The following is a 16,455-nucleotide window of genomic DNA, read 5'->3' as shown; positions in this document are numbered from 1 at the left end:
ATGTCACATAGCCCACTACACAATTCATGCCATTAACTTTCCACCGAGCCTTCGTTTGTTAAATTCTGATCCGTAGTTGCCAAGATTTCGAACATATAAAATTGCCCCCAAAAAGTGGTATATCTATATATGGACGTATCTATCTGTACTATGCCCTGAAATGCTCGTATATTTGGTTCTATGGACTGAAACTATTATATATATAAATTTGAAGGCTTTTTGGAGATTATAATACTATTCTATGGTTAAAATTTTATGACAAAAAGGACCTATATTTTCAAGCCAATAAAATATGCCCAAATTTGCCTACATTTGTATATATAGTGTCCTGGCAAGCCAGCTTTAGTTTTGCTGCTTTGGGATGAATTTTGCTTAGGGTTTTTTTTGCTTGGTTGTCTCCCCTGTTGCCAGGCCACTAATATAGAGAAAAATGCACGTGGCTAACTAGGTCCTCCAACAGATTAATTTTGCACCACTTATCACCTTGCGAAGATTAAAACCAGTGTATAATGTTATACTTCTGAAATTTTGAGATGAGGATTGGTTATTCATATTATTTAAATTCTTTGGACTACTGTTCTCATCTTGAGTGTCATTTTCACAACGTTTCGGTCGATCTAACCTATTTTCTTCAGGTGTGTCTTGTCAAATTTGGGAATGTTTCTGTCGAACTCGGGAATTTTGGACGGAATTTTGAGTGACGCATGGCACAGTTGTTAGAGTACTTGGAAAAATCAATTCTGAAAGTGATATTCTCCTGAACGTTTAAGGTTCAATTCTCAGTGTGGGCGACCGCAAAAATACAATTGTGAATTGCTTCGGACCTCTATCCAGTCATGGTTGATGGAACAAGAGCGGTCTGCCCTCATGAAGTAAATAAAGGGTCCCGTTTAAAATTCCGTCCAAATTACCGAGTTCGACAGAAACATTTTCAAGTTCGACAAGATACACCTGAATCGACCATCGTTGTGAAAATGACACTCAAGATGAGAACAGTAGTCTAATGACTCCAAATAATATGAACAACATATAATGATACTAAACCTCATGTCTAGAATCCTTATTTCAATTTTGATCAATACCTATTACACAGTTTTGATTATAGAAAAAACTTCAAGATTTAAGGAGTAATTTTAGTTTACTTGAGGGACTTTAAGAAGAAATTGAATTTTAGTGAATCTTGTTTGGATGGCGTCTAATGGTTATGGATCAGATTCTATGCAAATCTGAAATATTTGAATTTTCAAATTGGGGGGGGGGGGTTAAGCCCATATTATACCCCCTGAAACCCCTTTAAAATAACTAACAAAAAAAAAGAAAAAAAAACAAAAAAAAACCCCTGTAATTTTGTGAATATTTATTAACCTGGCCAGTACCAAATGGGTGACCATTGGGACTTCCAATACTGTATGTGCTCTCTGCTTATCTCAGTATTGTTTCCAGTCGCTCTGGACCTTTCCTTGCCACTGGACTCAAACAGTGCCGATTCAGGAGAGGTGTGGTTGGTGATTGCGCAACCCTTGCCTCACAGTTACATGTGCAGTTGCCCCTACATAGGGTATCCTGTCTTTCAAGACTGAACGGAGGCATCGATTTATTAACATTATGATGAGAAGCATTAAGCTTCGAAGTGTCATGGTAAAAGGAGTGTTTTTTTAATCTTCGCTTCTTTTAGGCTTTTCATGCAAGCTTTTTAATTTTTCAATCAATGTACTGACTAGCAAAATTAATGGCTGCCTGTAAAACTTTCTTTTGGTAAAACTATTTCTTCTGATGAGAGGCGTCACTTATTGAAAATTCATGGATTAAGGAAAAAAAAACTTTAAATTTTCGTATTTCTTGTCAGATGGTGAATTTGTCATAATTTTTTTTAATTTACTGAATTTAATTCCAAATTTTAATATAATATATACGTGTGTGTGTATGCATAATATATAATATATATTTTATTTAGTATAAATAATGGAAAAATAATATAAGTACATAATATATTAGTGGCCTAGCAATGTCACAGGGGAGACAACCGAAGCAGCGAAACTGAAGCTGGTTTGCATGACACTATATACAAATGTAGGCAAATTTTATTGGTTTTAAAATATGGGTCCTTTTTTGTTTTGCCAATTGTTATAAAATTTTAACCATAGAATAGTATTATAATCTTCAAAAAGCCTGCAAATTTTCATGTAGTTTCGTTCCATAGAACCAAAGATTTTCAATATGGCTACCAGTATAAAAAAGATTATATTGTACGTATCCGTTATGGAATTAAGTTCTCATAAGAAATTCACATAATTTGATTGAGTATTTTTTGTTTAGAAAGGAAAATCAAATTTTAACAAGATCGATCGATTTTGCGAACCAGGAGAGGGTGCCTTTAAACGAAAAAAGGGATTTAAAAAAGACAAAATAAAAAAGGGATTAAAAAAGGACAGAAAAACTCTGTAAAATAAGTGAAAAACAAAAACAAAAAAAAATATTTATCTAGGTATTTTTTCTGTCCATGTTTCAAAATAATCTCATCAAATTTGGACAAACTTAAAGCGGAGATTGAGTTATCTCCCTTGGGTCCCCGTCCTCCTCATCCACGAAATAGGCAAAATGGCGAGATACGATCGATCTCATTAAAATCTGATTTTCCTTTTGAAAAAAAAAAAAAAAAGAAAAAAGTACTTGATCAAATTAAGTGAAATTATTTTTATGAAAACTTTATCCATAACGCGTACGTACAATATAATTTTTTATTCAATATTTTCAGTTTTTTTTTTAAATTTTTTTTATTAATGTCTTGATTAAACTAGACAAGTACCGGGTCTTCGTATAATTTGGATTCATCGGACTACTGTTCTCACCTTGAGTGTGATTTTCACAACGTTTCGGTCGATGTAACCTCCGACCTTCCTCGGGTATCTTGTCGAATTCGGGAATGTTTCTGTCGAACTCGGGAATTTCACCCGAAGAAGGTCGGAGGTTACACCGACCGAAACGTTGTAAAAATGACACTCAAGATGAGAACAATAGTCCGATGATTCCAAATTATACGAATAACCAATCTTCATCTAAAACAAATTCAGAAACGTCAAGTACCGGGTAGTCATACTGAAGGAATTTTATTTGGTCTACGAATTCTATGTAATTTTGAATATTTAGTCAGAGTTTACTTGTAGGGGAAGTATCCCCATAATAAACCCCTGTAAAGAGAGACTTTAAACACTTGAGGACAGTGCCTAGGCATTTAAGTTCTCTCCCATTTGTAGCACAGGTATGTTTTGCAACTTTTTTTAAAAGTGAAATAATCTTCATGGAATTATATTTCTGAAATCTTACATCTAAAACAATTTGCAAAGTGGGTTTGTATTACTGTACACATAGATTGGAAAAAGTTGTCAAAAAAACAAATATATAACAAATAAATGTTTCCAAATAAACATGTTAGATTAAATAAAAACACTGAAAACATATCCAGTTAGGTAAAAAGTAACTTATCTTGATAAGTTACTTTTTACCTAACTGGATATGTTTTCAGTGTTTTTTGATAAGTTACTTTTTACCTAACTGGATATGTTTTCAGTGTTTTTATTTAATGTAACATGTTTATTCAGCTCGAAAAACATACTGTGTTTACCGATGTATTGGAAAATTCAAAATGGCGCCCGACACGGTAAGTTTGGGAAAAGGTGCTATCAATATAAAACTAGACAAAATACTGTTAGAAACTCGCTCAATATATATTACCGTGACATAGGTTGACATATATTCGGTGGGTTTTTAATAGTATTTTGTCTAGTTTATTATTTATAACACCTTTTCCAGAACTTACCGCGTTAAAGAGAGAGTCGTGCGCCATTTTGAATTTTCCAATATATCGGTAAACAATGTATGTTTTTCGAGCTGAATAAACATGTTACATTGAATAAAAACACGAAAAATATATCCAGTTTGGTAGAAAAGTAACTTATCTTGCTTTTGATAACATTTATTTGTTATATATTTGTTTTTTGACAACTTTTTCGAATCTATGTGTACAGTAATACAAACCCTGCAAAGTTAATTAAAACAAAATGGACGATTTTTTTTGTGTTGTTGTTGTTCACGTGTGTATAAAAATGAGAAAAATGAAAGAATTACCTCGGGTGTGTGTGTGAATGAAAGGAAACTCGATGAAGAGGAATACCAAGAGTTCAAGTCAGAAATCTTGATTAGTCTGATGGCCGCTTTGTTTAGATGAGATAAAAGAAGAAAACGGGAGGAAGAGGGAACGTGAAAGAGAGAGGTGGGTGGGAGGTGTCCAGTGCTATGTGGCAGTTTGGAATCAGTAAAAGAGGGGGAAAAAAAGGGGGGGGGGGGAATTTTAGATATTTTATTTCTATCAATCTCAACGGTAAGTGGACACGTTTAACGTACGAGGTTGGTGAAAATTTTCAATAAAGGGTAGAAAAAATGGAAAGGTGGAGGAAAGAGAATAAGAAAGGTAAGCGGAGGAGTGAGAAAGGGAAGAGGGGAGGAGGAAGAACATAACAAAGGAAAGGGGGCAGGAGAAAGGATTGAAAGAGAAAGGGGAGAGTGAGAAAAGGAAGGGAGAGGGAAGAGAAAAAGGAAGGGAGAGGGAAGAGAAAAAGAATTGAACGGGACGCGGAGAGGAAGGAGAAAGAGAATGTGAAAGAGAAGGGGGGGAGAAAGAGAATGTGAAAGTAAGAGGGAAGAGAAAGGAAACAAAATGGGAAAGGGTTGATTAAAAAAAAAAAAAAGAAGGAAAAGGAAGAAAACGAGAAAGCGTCAGAAAGTTTCCGGTCGCCTCCGCAACACATGTACGATGTGTCAGGTGGGTTAAGGTTGGGATACGTGTAGATATTTAAAAGGTTGAAAGCATAGATTTTATTCGAGTTGGTCGAAGTGGGCCCGGCCAGATGAAACAAGAATCAAATGATTTGCCACTGAAAGGAAGCGCAGCTGATGACATCGCAGCTGTCACTCAAATGCAAACAGACGTGCCACAACATACAAATAAAATAAAATAAATATAAAATAAAATACCCCCCCCCCCCAAAAAAAAAACACACAAGAGAAAAATCAATAATAATCAGAGAAATAAAAGTTCAAACATCTTTACTCGTACATTTTGCATTGTATACAATACTAGAATCGGAGAAAGTAATCGACAAACAGCATAAAACACACACATATATATATATATATAAGCTATACACGAGAGGGCGTTCCAAAAGTAATGCCTCCTATTTTTTTTTATTTCGTCTGAATAGATTATAAGCGATTGAAAATTGAATTGTTATGATGACTGAACTTATGCATTTATGTTTCAACTCTTTATTGCAGAAATTAACGGTGTGAAACTATATATGCATATATAAATAAAATTAAGCTGAAAAATAAAATTTTGATGGTTTACTGGATAAAACAGCTCTACCCAGTTAAGAGGAGCAAATAGATTATATATATATGTGTGTGTGTGTGTGTGTGTGTGTGTGTGTGTGTGTGTGTGTTACGAACGGCGTTCCAAAATAGTGTCTTATAATCTTTAGTCCGTTTTAATGGATTAGAGCAAATTGCATTGCTATAATGACTGAACTGAAAGTTTCATCTTTGTTGCAGACATTAACGGTGTGAAACTAAGAAAGCAACCCCTATCATGGACGTGCGTCAGAAGCAGAGATGCGTCATTCAGTTTCCCTCATGCAGAAAAAAATTGAACCGATCAACATTAACCGGCGTTTGTGGAAGGTTTATGAAGTCAATGCAGTTCATATCAGCGCAGTTAAGAGATGGGTTCGTCGATTTCAGAGTGGTGACATGTGAATGACAAAGCGCGCTCCGCACTTCTACGACCGAAGCATCAAAGGAGGCTGGCAACAGTGCATTGAGAATGGTGGTGACTATGTAGAACAATTCTGAAACACAAAAAAGTTTTTGTAACTCGGCCCTCATTACACACACACGCTATATCTATCTATAAAAGTGAAAGTGTGTGTGTGTGGGGTGTACGTGTCTGTGTACATTTCCCGACGCAATAATTGTCAATTTTCAGTCTACATACTCGAAATTTGATATACAGGGCACTGAGATTTGGGAAAATTTTTGTAATCCGTTTTCGGCCAAAAATTTAGTCGTCAAAGTTCAACGATTTGACCTTTGAGAACTCTACCAAATTCCTCTGCCAATTTTGAGTCTAAACACTTGAAATTTTAGATATAGGTTCCTTGAACATGGATCTAACTTAATAACTTTATTTGAGCCCAAAACAATAAATGTTAACGGGTCATAATAGGGGTCAAAGTTAAAAAAAATTGACCTCTGCAGTTTCTACCAAATTACTCAGACAATTTCTGGTTTAAACATTTGAAATTTAACATAAAGGGTATTCAGAGATACGGGAAGCTTTTTAATTGGTTTGGGTCGCAAATTTGAGCTACAAATATATAAATGTATGTATGTTTGCATGTCTGCCTAAAACTTTCGACAGAAGCGACGGATTTTCACAAGATCAGTATCGTTTTGAAGCTCGACCCTTCAGACGACAAACACCGAAAAATTGGCTAAAAACATTAATTTATTCACCTTCAACTGGGCACTTTTCTATAGGGAGGGGTCGCTTTTTTCGCCAATATTTTCGAAAGTCGTCCCCTCTTTTCGATTGTCTAGCCTTAATTTAAACCTACGTCACTTCTGGCTTGACGGTGGTCGTAACAGCAAAGATGTCAGTTTTTTCCCCGTTTTTATCCTCCTTCATGGTACGGGTTCAAGCCTGCCTTCCTACTACCACTTTTTTTTTCTTTTTTGCTCAACATACACCTGCGTTCGTGCCTGGCCCCCAAAGTATGGAAATAAAAAATGAATAATAAAAAAAAACGTTTACAAGTATTTTTGATATAGATGTACATGAGAATACTTTGATAAGTATGTTTCAACTTAAATAGGGATGGTATAATAAAATTGTGGACTCTGCGTTCGCGCCTGTACTCCATGGAAATATGGCACAAACTTTAACAAAGACTTTCATATTTATCTGCGTAAGTATACTTTGATAATTATGTTTTATTTTGAAGAAATATGATATAATAAAATTATGGGGTGTTCGTTCGCGTCTGACCTCCATAGAATGTAAATATGTCACAAAGTTTAACAAGGTTTTTTTAAAAGGGGTGAGGGTCCACAATAACACCTTAACTTTAATCTTATTTCACGTTAGCTTTTATTTTTTTTTTTTTAGTTTAATCATATTGTGCCGAATAAATTCACCTCATAAATGCACGTTCTTATTAAAGTGAAAGCCAAAAAAAAAAAAAAAGTCGGAACTTTAGACAATTCTCGACACAAATTTTGCATAACTGTTTTTTTCCTTCTCCACTTGTACGTGGCACTCTTTCGAAAATAGATAAATAGATAAATAATAAAAAATAAGGACGTTACTTGTTATCATGTCAAGGAAAAAATCCTGCTCACGTGATTACATGTTTTTTTTAAAAACATTTACATAACCTTTTTATTTTTATTTATTTATATATCTGTTCAAGCTTTTTTTTTTGTCAGTGTACTAGAAGGTATTCAGTTGATTACAACCCTTTCTGCGTGTTCTTTACATTACAATAGTACAACCCTGAATCCGACGGTGCAATACTACATCGTTCAATACTGTAAAACTGAAACGAAGCTGTTTTGCTTGAAAAGGGCGCCATTTTCTTCTTATTCATATTTATATCGATTCTTTGCTTTAAAAAACTAAAGTAATTACGTGTTTACTTTTTTAATATCCCATTTTGCTGTTTCGGATTATTTTACTAAAGTAAGTAAAGCTTCATTATTTTTCAAAACTGTTTTTGTTTCTTTTTTTTTTTTTTTTCAATATTTCGTGGATATTATTTAGTAAGAGTGTTAGCAGAAAAGCCAACAAACGACTACCCGAAAAAATAAATATACAAGAAATAAATGTTACCATAGTCAATAAAAGTTCAGTTCATGTTTTTTTTTGTTTTGAAATAGTTTTTAATGCTCTTTACTTGAAATAATTTCAGCGAATCGAAATTAAAACGAAATTTGAGGCGATAACTACTTAAGTGAATTTTTATATAAACTAAACATGACATAATCGAATATTCCTCAAGCAGAAAATAACGGAAAACATTAAAATATGATTATAAATATTCCTTACGTTGACGGAACTCTCTTAAATTGTTAACACAGAATGCTCAGGTGTCCCTCCTTCAAATTGAAAACGGGGCTCTCCATTTCAAAGTCGCTGCCATTTTGATTTTTTTTTTAACAGGTTCGTGAATTTAAAAAAAAAAATTTTTTTACAAACTACTTAAAAATACAAACCAATGAACTTTTCTACCATAAAAGTAACTTTTATTTACTATGGTAACATTTATTTCTTGTATATTTATATCATTATATATATATATATATATATATATATATATATATATATATATATATATATATATATATATATATAACATTTTCTCTTTGAAAGGAAACATCATTTTGTTGGTCAGTCTTGGCTACGAATGGAAACAAAGTTGATATAAAAAATATATTTCCTCGAAAATTACCTTTATTTTCATCATATTTTGCTTGGGGTAAAATTTTTGAGTATCAAAACCCATCCCTTTACAACCCCCTCCTTTTCATAACCTACCATACTTTCATCAATCACAGTCCATTTTCTGTAGGCTATTTTTGAACCCAGTCAACGACGGGTACTTCTGCTCATAATGAGGGAGAAGGTAAAGCCTGGAAGGGGAGATCCGCACAAAACTAGCATCACATCACAATCAACAGAGAACAGGTCATTACAGGAATGGTATAATCTCTGTTCATCTTGTCTGCCCCCCCCCTCCCTCAGGAAAAAAAAAAACCCCGAATGCCGATCACTTCCTAAAAAGTTTCGAAACAGAAAAGATAAGGTAGATTAATTCGTCAGCAGATGAGGATGGGAAGAGAATTATTTGGTGAATGAAACAACTTTAGAGAAATCAGTGAAAGATTTCTCATTGTTAAAGAGCGACGTAGATTTATGGAGGTTTACCAAGCGAAATTAAGAGAAGAGTAAAACTTTACAAGGTCGTATAATTCTTGCTTGATATTGAGTGAAAAAGAAAAGAAAGAAAAAGAAATAGATAAAGTTAAAGCGAGAGAGGAGAAATTGAAAGTCGAGTGAAAGAGAGAGAGAGTGAGTGAGTGAATGAGTGAGAAAGAGAGAGTCAGAGAGAGTAAGTGAAAGAGAGAGTGAAAGTGAAAGAGAGAGTGAAAGTGAAAGAGAGAGAGAGAGTGAAAGTGAGAGAGAGAGCGAAGCGAAAGAGAGAGAGTGAAGCGAAAGAGAGAGAGAGCGAAAGAGAGAGAAAGCGAAAGAGAGAGAAAGAGAAAGAGAGAGAGAGAAAGAGAAAGAGAAAGAGAGAGAAAGAGAGAGAGTGAAAGTGAAAGATAGGGAATATGAAACAAAGGAGGTTAAAAAATATAAAATTACAAATAATAAAACACAGTTTCTTTATCTTTGTGTCAATCGACATTAATATAAGAAAAGTAAAACTATCTTTTGTTGAATAGCCACGTTAGATAAAAACTCATAATCTATTATTGCTAATAAAGGCATGAACTCACCTTTACATTAGCGTTAATAACAAAAGACAAATAATGCTTCAATTTTTTTCTTTTTCATGACAAGGCATGAAGCCACTTGATTTAAGAAGCTAAAATAAATACTACTTCAAGGTCAAAAACTGGCCACAAATAAGTGTTAGATGGAACAGATTCTGGCCTAGAAAACAGCAATTCTTCCCTCTTTGTCAGAAACATCGCTCATAGAATGCGAAGACTAAGTATGGGAGCAAGTTCTGGTTGAAGAATTTCTTGAACATAGTAAGTACATGAATACAATTAATAAATTTCAATAAATTGTTTTTATTATTTTAAATTATTACCTTTTTTTATTATTTATGGCGCATTAAAAATATATTCAGATTTAATCTTATTGTTTCCGTTTTTCTGTTTACAGTTAACTTTTTTTTCTTCTTATTGAGGGGAAAGAGGAAAGATTCAGAATTAATCTTAATTATTGATTTTTTTCTCTGGCTTTTTCAAATTCGCAAAGATTTTTGGGGCTTTAATATTCTAAGCACGTGCTTCATTAAACTAATAAATGATCAGAACATAAATAACATGAACGGGAAAATGTGTTCAGCTTAATGGGTTTACAATGAAGAGAAGATTATCTGTCAGAATCTAATTTAAAGCCCTATTTAATACATACAATGTACGTCAGAATTTAAACATTACCATTTATCTATCATTATTTCATAAGTAATTACATATTGTGGAAATATCAGGTCAGTGAAAAATATATTAATACACACACACACATATATATAGAAGATAGATTATATTAATATATAATAGTATGTGTATCAATATATATGAATTTTCACATAGATCATATAACGGTATATATATATATATATCTACAGTCAAAAAACGTCGCAGCTCACAAGAGCCATGGCAGCCAACAAACCGAAAGTCCAAGACTCGAGTTTCGGCCTAATTTGGGCTCATCAGTAAGACATATTTAAACTTGGGATTCGAAACTGCTCTTTAAACCATGTGAACGCAAAATATTATTTCAAATTTTTACACTAAATTGTTCTTCTATTATGGGTATTTATTTTTCTCCTACTGCGAGAAATACGACACTAGGGTCAGAAATTAGGATTGAAAAGCCAAGAAAAAGAGCATTTCCCGTGAGAGCGCCTCAGGTGATTAACAATAAACTAACCCTTTCTTAAAAAGAGGAGAAGACTGTCATGGCTCTTGTGAGCTGCGACGTTGTTGGACTGAAGAAATAATTATATCTCTCACATTCTGAAAATTATATATAATTCTGTAGACCTTGAGCCCTTGCTTGAATCTTGTCTTCAACGATCGGGCGATTCCATCTTTCAAAAAGGGATGACAGGTGAATATATATATATATATATATATATACACACACGTATGGGCGTGGTAAGAAATGAGGGTGGAGAGTTGTATGTTTTGGTATATTTTTTAGTTTTGATCTCACTACTATATATTAGGTTTCATATAATAATCCTTAACCCTTATCCTCGAGTGTTGGCCTCGATAAGTGGTGATGCCTATGTAAAAACAAAAAATTAAAAAAAATTTTTTTTTAAATAATCGATTGAGAATTGTCTATAATAAATACGTAATCTGCAGGAATTAAAATATCATATTTAAGCGTATCTTACGACCGGGCATCGCCGGGCAGCCTGCATTATATATAGTTGACTTTTAGTTGCAAACGAAACAATATTCTAATTTTCCTTTTGAAATGTAATAAACTATCAACTAAGGAGAATTGATTTGGGATTTTTGAAAGCTATTATATTACACTCTACATAATTTCTATTTGTTTTTACATAATATAAGCAGTAATATATCGCTACACAGTCATGAGCATGTTTCGGTTGCAAAAACAAATAGAAACTGTACCTTGCTCTACGTTGGTATTAAGCACTCTTGTAATAACCTCGTTAACCTTCATTATTTACTTTGCCTCTGGAAAATGATAACTTCAGAAACATTATATATATATATATATATATATATATATATATATATATATATATATATATATATATCCGAAACCGCTACATGGTAAGCAGCTGAGGATTCCCGTTTTCTATTTACAAAATTTTAGCTAAGTTTTTCTTTCTTTTTTTCATCTTTATATAGTGAAATTCTCTTTTATAATTGAAGACTTTTGAAAAATCGGCTTATGCTAGTGTAAGTCTATTTCTTTTTAGCAATTTTAGTTAAGTTTTTGACGTCGGATTATGTCTGTTAAGTCTGCGATAGGTATATGTTTATTTTTCTGGGAATTTAAACTGCATTCTTTATATTTTTATTTTTACATTTGTTTTAACCAAATCTTCTTCAGACTATATATATCACATCTATATATATTGAGATGTATAGATAATAAATTTTCACATAGATCATATAATTATATAATGGGATATATATTAATATATATATAAAGTTTAAGATTGATCACATATTAATATATAAAGGGTCATTGTTTTGTTTTTCTATTAGGAATTGCTAAAATTAAAGTTTCTTTCTAAAAAGTTAACTTCTTGTAGATTTCTTTCCATTTCTGTTAATCCGGCGGTTTCCGTCGTTTTCCGGGCGTTGCTCACTGAGACTCACGGAAAAACCGGCTTTAAGCTGCAGAAGTACCGAGGTTTTTTGCTTTGTTTTTATTCATAATTAAAAGCGTTGAACAATAGAAAGTACAATTTTTGTATTATTTATTTTATTTAAAGTTCTGTCATGAAATAGAATGAGCCACCATCCTTATAAATATTACGTCCTTCATTAATCAAATTAATTATATATCTGGTTGGGGAAAAGTTTTTGCCGGTTTGTAGACATAAACATGGGAAGAAGTGATACGGATGAAGTTGATAGAAATGTGGATAAATAAAAAGACTAGGCTAGTTTTAGAGTCAATTTGTTAAAGCCGCCCAACACATGCCATGTATGTAAAAGAGGCACTGAACTGAACATGATGATTTAATTTTTACTTTTTTTTTTTTGTTTCATCAACATTTCTGGGGTTTCATCTATAATATAAATCTTACATACATACATACATTTAAACAGACAGGTATGTATGTTTGTATGTCTGCCTAAAACTTTCGACAGAGGCGACGGATTTTCATAAGATCGTTTTAAAGCGTGACCCTTCGGACAATAAATATCGAAAAATTGGCCAAAAACATTAATTCGTTCACCCTCAACTGGGCACTTTTCTACAAAGGGGGGGGGAAGGCTTTTTTCGTTGATATTTTCGAAAGTCATCCCATCTTTTCAATTGATTTAATTTAAACCTTCGCCACTTCCGGTTTGGCGGTGGACGCAACGGCAAAGATGTCACGTTTTTTTTGTTTTTTTTTTCACGCTCTTTTCCTTCTTCGTGGTACGGGTTTGAGCCTGCCTGTATCTACTACCACTTTTTTTTTTTTTTTTTTTCCACACACACCTCCAAACACTCGGGCAATGCCGAGCACCAGGGCTAGTATATTCATAAATGGAATGGACACCTCTTGAACATAAGAGGCCAAAGGGAAAACCAAGAACGAGGTAGAGGGACGACCTGATACAAAACATGGGTCCCACATGGCAGCAGATAGCTCAAGACAGAGATAGATGGCCAAAGTCCAGGGAGGGGTTCCTCATTGAGTGGTAAAACTCTTCCTCGATACTGATTGATTGAGATGTTCATTCTTAATTCATCTTTTTTTTCGGTATTTTTTTCCATTGTTTTTTAAATTTCTTATTATACCTGTGTTTATCAATTTCTTATTATACCTGGGTTTATTAATTTCTTAAGGTTTTCATTACATCTGAAAATTCAAATTGAACAAATGAATAAAAAAGTTACTGAAACAAGTGACGTGGCAATCAATTTTAAACATCAGAAGTTAAAAATTACTATTTTACCAGCAGGATCCTTTAACCGACGTTGCCCGATGATAACATGCACCCCGACCTCCCTGCATAAAATTTTAAAAATACGACTTATTTTTGTTATTGCGAAATATTAAATTACTAAGGTCTATACTGCCCAAATAGCCTAACCAGTTGTTTTATTTTTTTTAATAAGTGCAATAATAATATGTACCTCCAACGCTCGCCAGAGCTTTACCCCCCCCCCTGTATGTAACACTATGTAAATGTAATTTATTATCATCCTAACTTTTTTACCATTTAAAAGAAGCTTTAAATAAACTGCTAATATTTTTTTACAAATTTTTACAACATACAAAAATAATGTCAATGCGAGATAAAAGTCGTTCCTATGTACTGACGTTTGTGAAGTCGTAGACATACCCATGTTTAAGAAATCTAAGAAAAAAAAAACAAATATTATCCTGTAATTTTCGATATTTACTCATTATTAAATAAACTTGTTTAGTAACTAATCTGTGCTTCACTCAGCCTTCTCAGATGCATATGATAGCAGATGGTATCGCGCTCGGCCACCATATGCATCCTCTACATTGATTATGCATTTTTGGTATCGTGCTATTTCTAAACAGGTTAAAGTCAAGTTTCAAGTTTTTTTAATAGTGACAAAACACCTCTTCCTCCTGAAGGTTAAAATGGCTTTGTAAAAAAAAAAAAAAAAAAAAAAATATTTCAGCACGGTACCAAAAATACATAACTACCAAAAATTGTACTTTGTATTGTTCACCGCTTTTAATTATAAATTTAAAAAACAAATTAAAAAAAAAAAAAAACATGCACTCATTGTCAAACTTCGGCACTTCTGCAGTTTAAAGCCGAGTTTTTTTATGAGTCTCAGTGCGCAACGCCCGACAAACGACGGAAACTGCCGGATTATACCGATTGAGCAAAAAGAAATGCGAGCGAACAGACGTTAAAAATAGTAAGAAAAATAAAGTACAGGAAAGATTTTAGAATAAAAAAATAAAAGAAATGGCAGAGTATCATTATGCCAACGTATTATAAACACTCCTAACTTACTCATGTTAAGAACGGCTTTCGGAATAAACACCCGTTCTTAACACGGGGAGGATGGAGTGTTTATTCCGAAAGCCGTTCTTAACACGGGAAGGTTGGGTGTGTTTATACTACGCTTGGGCAGAGAGTAAGAAAAATACAAAAAATAACTTTCAAAAAAAAAAAAAAAAAAAAAAAAGAAACTCACATGTGAAATAATAACGTGATTAAATTATACTCATGTAAAGTTAGTAAAACTTTTTAAATAATAAAAGAACAAAACAAAAGGAAACGATTGCTTTATCTCCTGTGTCCGTAATAATATTTTAGTAAAAGTCAATTACTATATCGTTATGTTTCTTACGAAAATAAAATATAATTATGAATTCTTTTGTCCTGAGTGTCTGTCACTGTAACTGAAGTAAATAAATAACAAAATGTAAAATAAATAACAGAAAACTCCGACAAATAAGTAATAAGACAGTTTTTTTTTTTTTTTTTTCGAACGGAAGGTATTTGTAGACGAAAACAATTATTTTATATCAAAGCATACATATATAATTGTATAGATAGTTATTTAAAAGTTTAAAAGACAGTTTAATTTTAATAAAACAAACGAAATGTAAAAAAAAAAAAAGAAAGAAAAAGGAAAACACACACACACACACACACACACACACACACACACACACAAAAGATGTATTTATATGTCTGTGCTAATAAAACAATTTTGTAATTTGGAGTTTCCGGGAAAGCATGCTTTTTGTAATCTATGTTGCGTTCTTTTATAATGAGGTTTCGTACAATCCAGAATGACAGAATATAAACTTTTCAGCCAATGAGAGAGTGAGAAATGTGAGGCGGGGAGAATCATTATTTTTTGGGGTTAGAAGAAATGAAAGATAATGGTGTGTGCATAAGAATATGAGCCAGAAAATTAGGGCGAAATCTCATATATGACCCTAATGCAGAAAACATCCCGGTGTCGAATGGTAGTAGGAGTAGGACTTTTTTTAGAAGGAAAAATAACAGCTACTTCTATTGTATATCTGTGCGATTGTGATGATGACACTCCTAGGACTGAATGTAATGTTTTAATATGAATTAATGTCTAAAATGTTCTATAGTTCAATAAGGTAATGACTAATAGTGTAAACGTAATAAATTTGTATGTGTCATTTGTTGTTGTAAACCTACAGTATTTTGGTTCAGAAGGGAAGTTTTGCGCCTCTTTTATTATATATATGTTTTTTATTAGCGTTTTATCTGTTTAGTTACAAATGTTTCGGTTGCCGAATGATATCTATGATCCAGCAACTTTGTTAGACCTTACAGGTTTCTGTAAGGTCTGACGAGGTTGCTGGATCGTAGATATGGTTCGGCAACTGAAACATGTGTAACTAAACAGATAAAACGATAATAAATAAATAAAACACATTTGCTCTGCAATAGTATTGAGCACTCTCTTCAGGTTTTTACTAATTACCATTTTTGCTATATATATATATATATATATATATATATATACTAGCAAAAGTACCAGTCGTTGACTGGGTTCAAAAACAGCCTACAGAAAATGGACTCTGATTTATCAAAGTATGATAGGTTATGAAAAGGAAGGGTTGTAAAGAGATAGCTTCGAATTTGGGGCCATCAAAACCAAAACAAAATATAATGAAAGTAAAAATAAAATAGATAAACCCCATAATTTATTATACCATACCTGTTCACACTGAAACACTTATCACAATATTCTGTGGATCTATATTAAAAAACCTTGTTAAACTTTGTGATATTCTATGGAGGTCAGGTGCGAACGAACACCCCATAATTTTATTATACCATATTTCTTCAAACTGAAACATAATTATCAAAGTATACTTACGCAGATAGATATGAAAAGTTTTTATTAAAGTTTGT

The 16,455-nt window shown here is 32.8% G+C and overlaps 1 protein-coding gene across 6 annotated transcripts in view; it reads right to left on the bottom strand.

The window, feature by feature from the left end:
* LOC145291201 (polypeptide N-acetylgalactosaminyltransferase 5-like) overlaps positions 1 to 16,455 on the bottom strand; it is a 568,917-nt gene that overhangs the window by 428,964 nt on the left and 123,498 nt on the right. Inside the window, exon 1 of one of the 6 annotated variants that reach the window (XM_080136786.1) lies at positions 4,126 to 4,238. The exons of 4 other annotated variants lie outside the window; for them this stretch is intronic. The gene's annotated coding sequence lies outside the window, so the exon portion shown is untranslated. Of the gene's footprint in view, positions 1 to 4,125; positions 4,239 to 16,455 lie in introns of those variants that run through there. One more of the 6 variants, XM_080136782.1, reaches the window with a different exon arrangement.

This window comes from Euprymna scolopes, chromosome 12 (assembly GCF_053919585.1).
Source record: "Euprymna scolopes isolate OS-2025 chromosome 12, ASM5391958v1, whole genome shotgun sequence".
In the NCBI taxonomy this organism is placed as follows: Eukaryota; Metazoa; Mollusca; class Cephalopoda; order Sepiida; family Sepiolidae; genus Euprymna; species Euprymna scolopes.
This window is presented reverse-complemented; position numbering and strand designations above follow the sequence as displayed.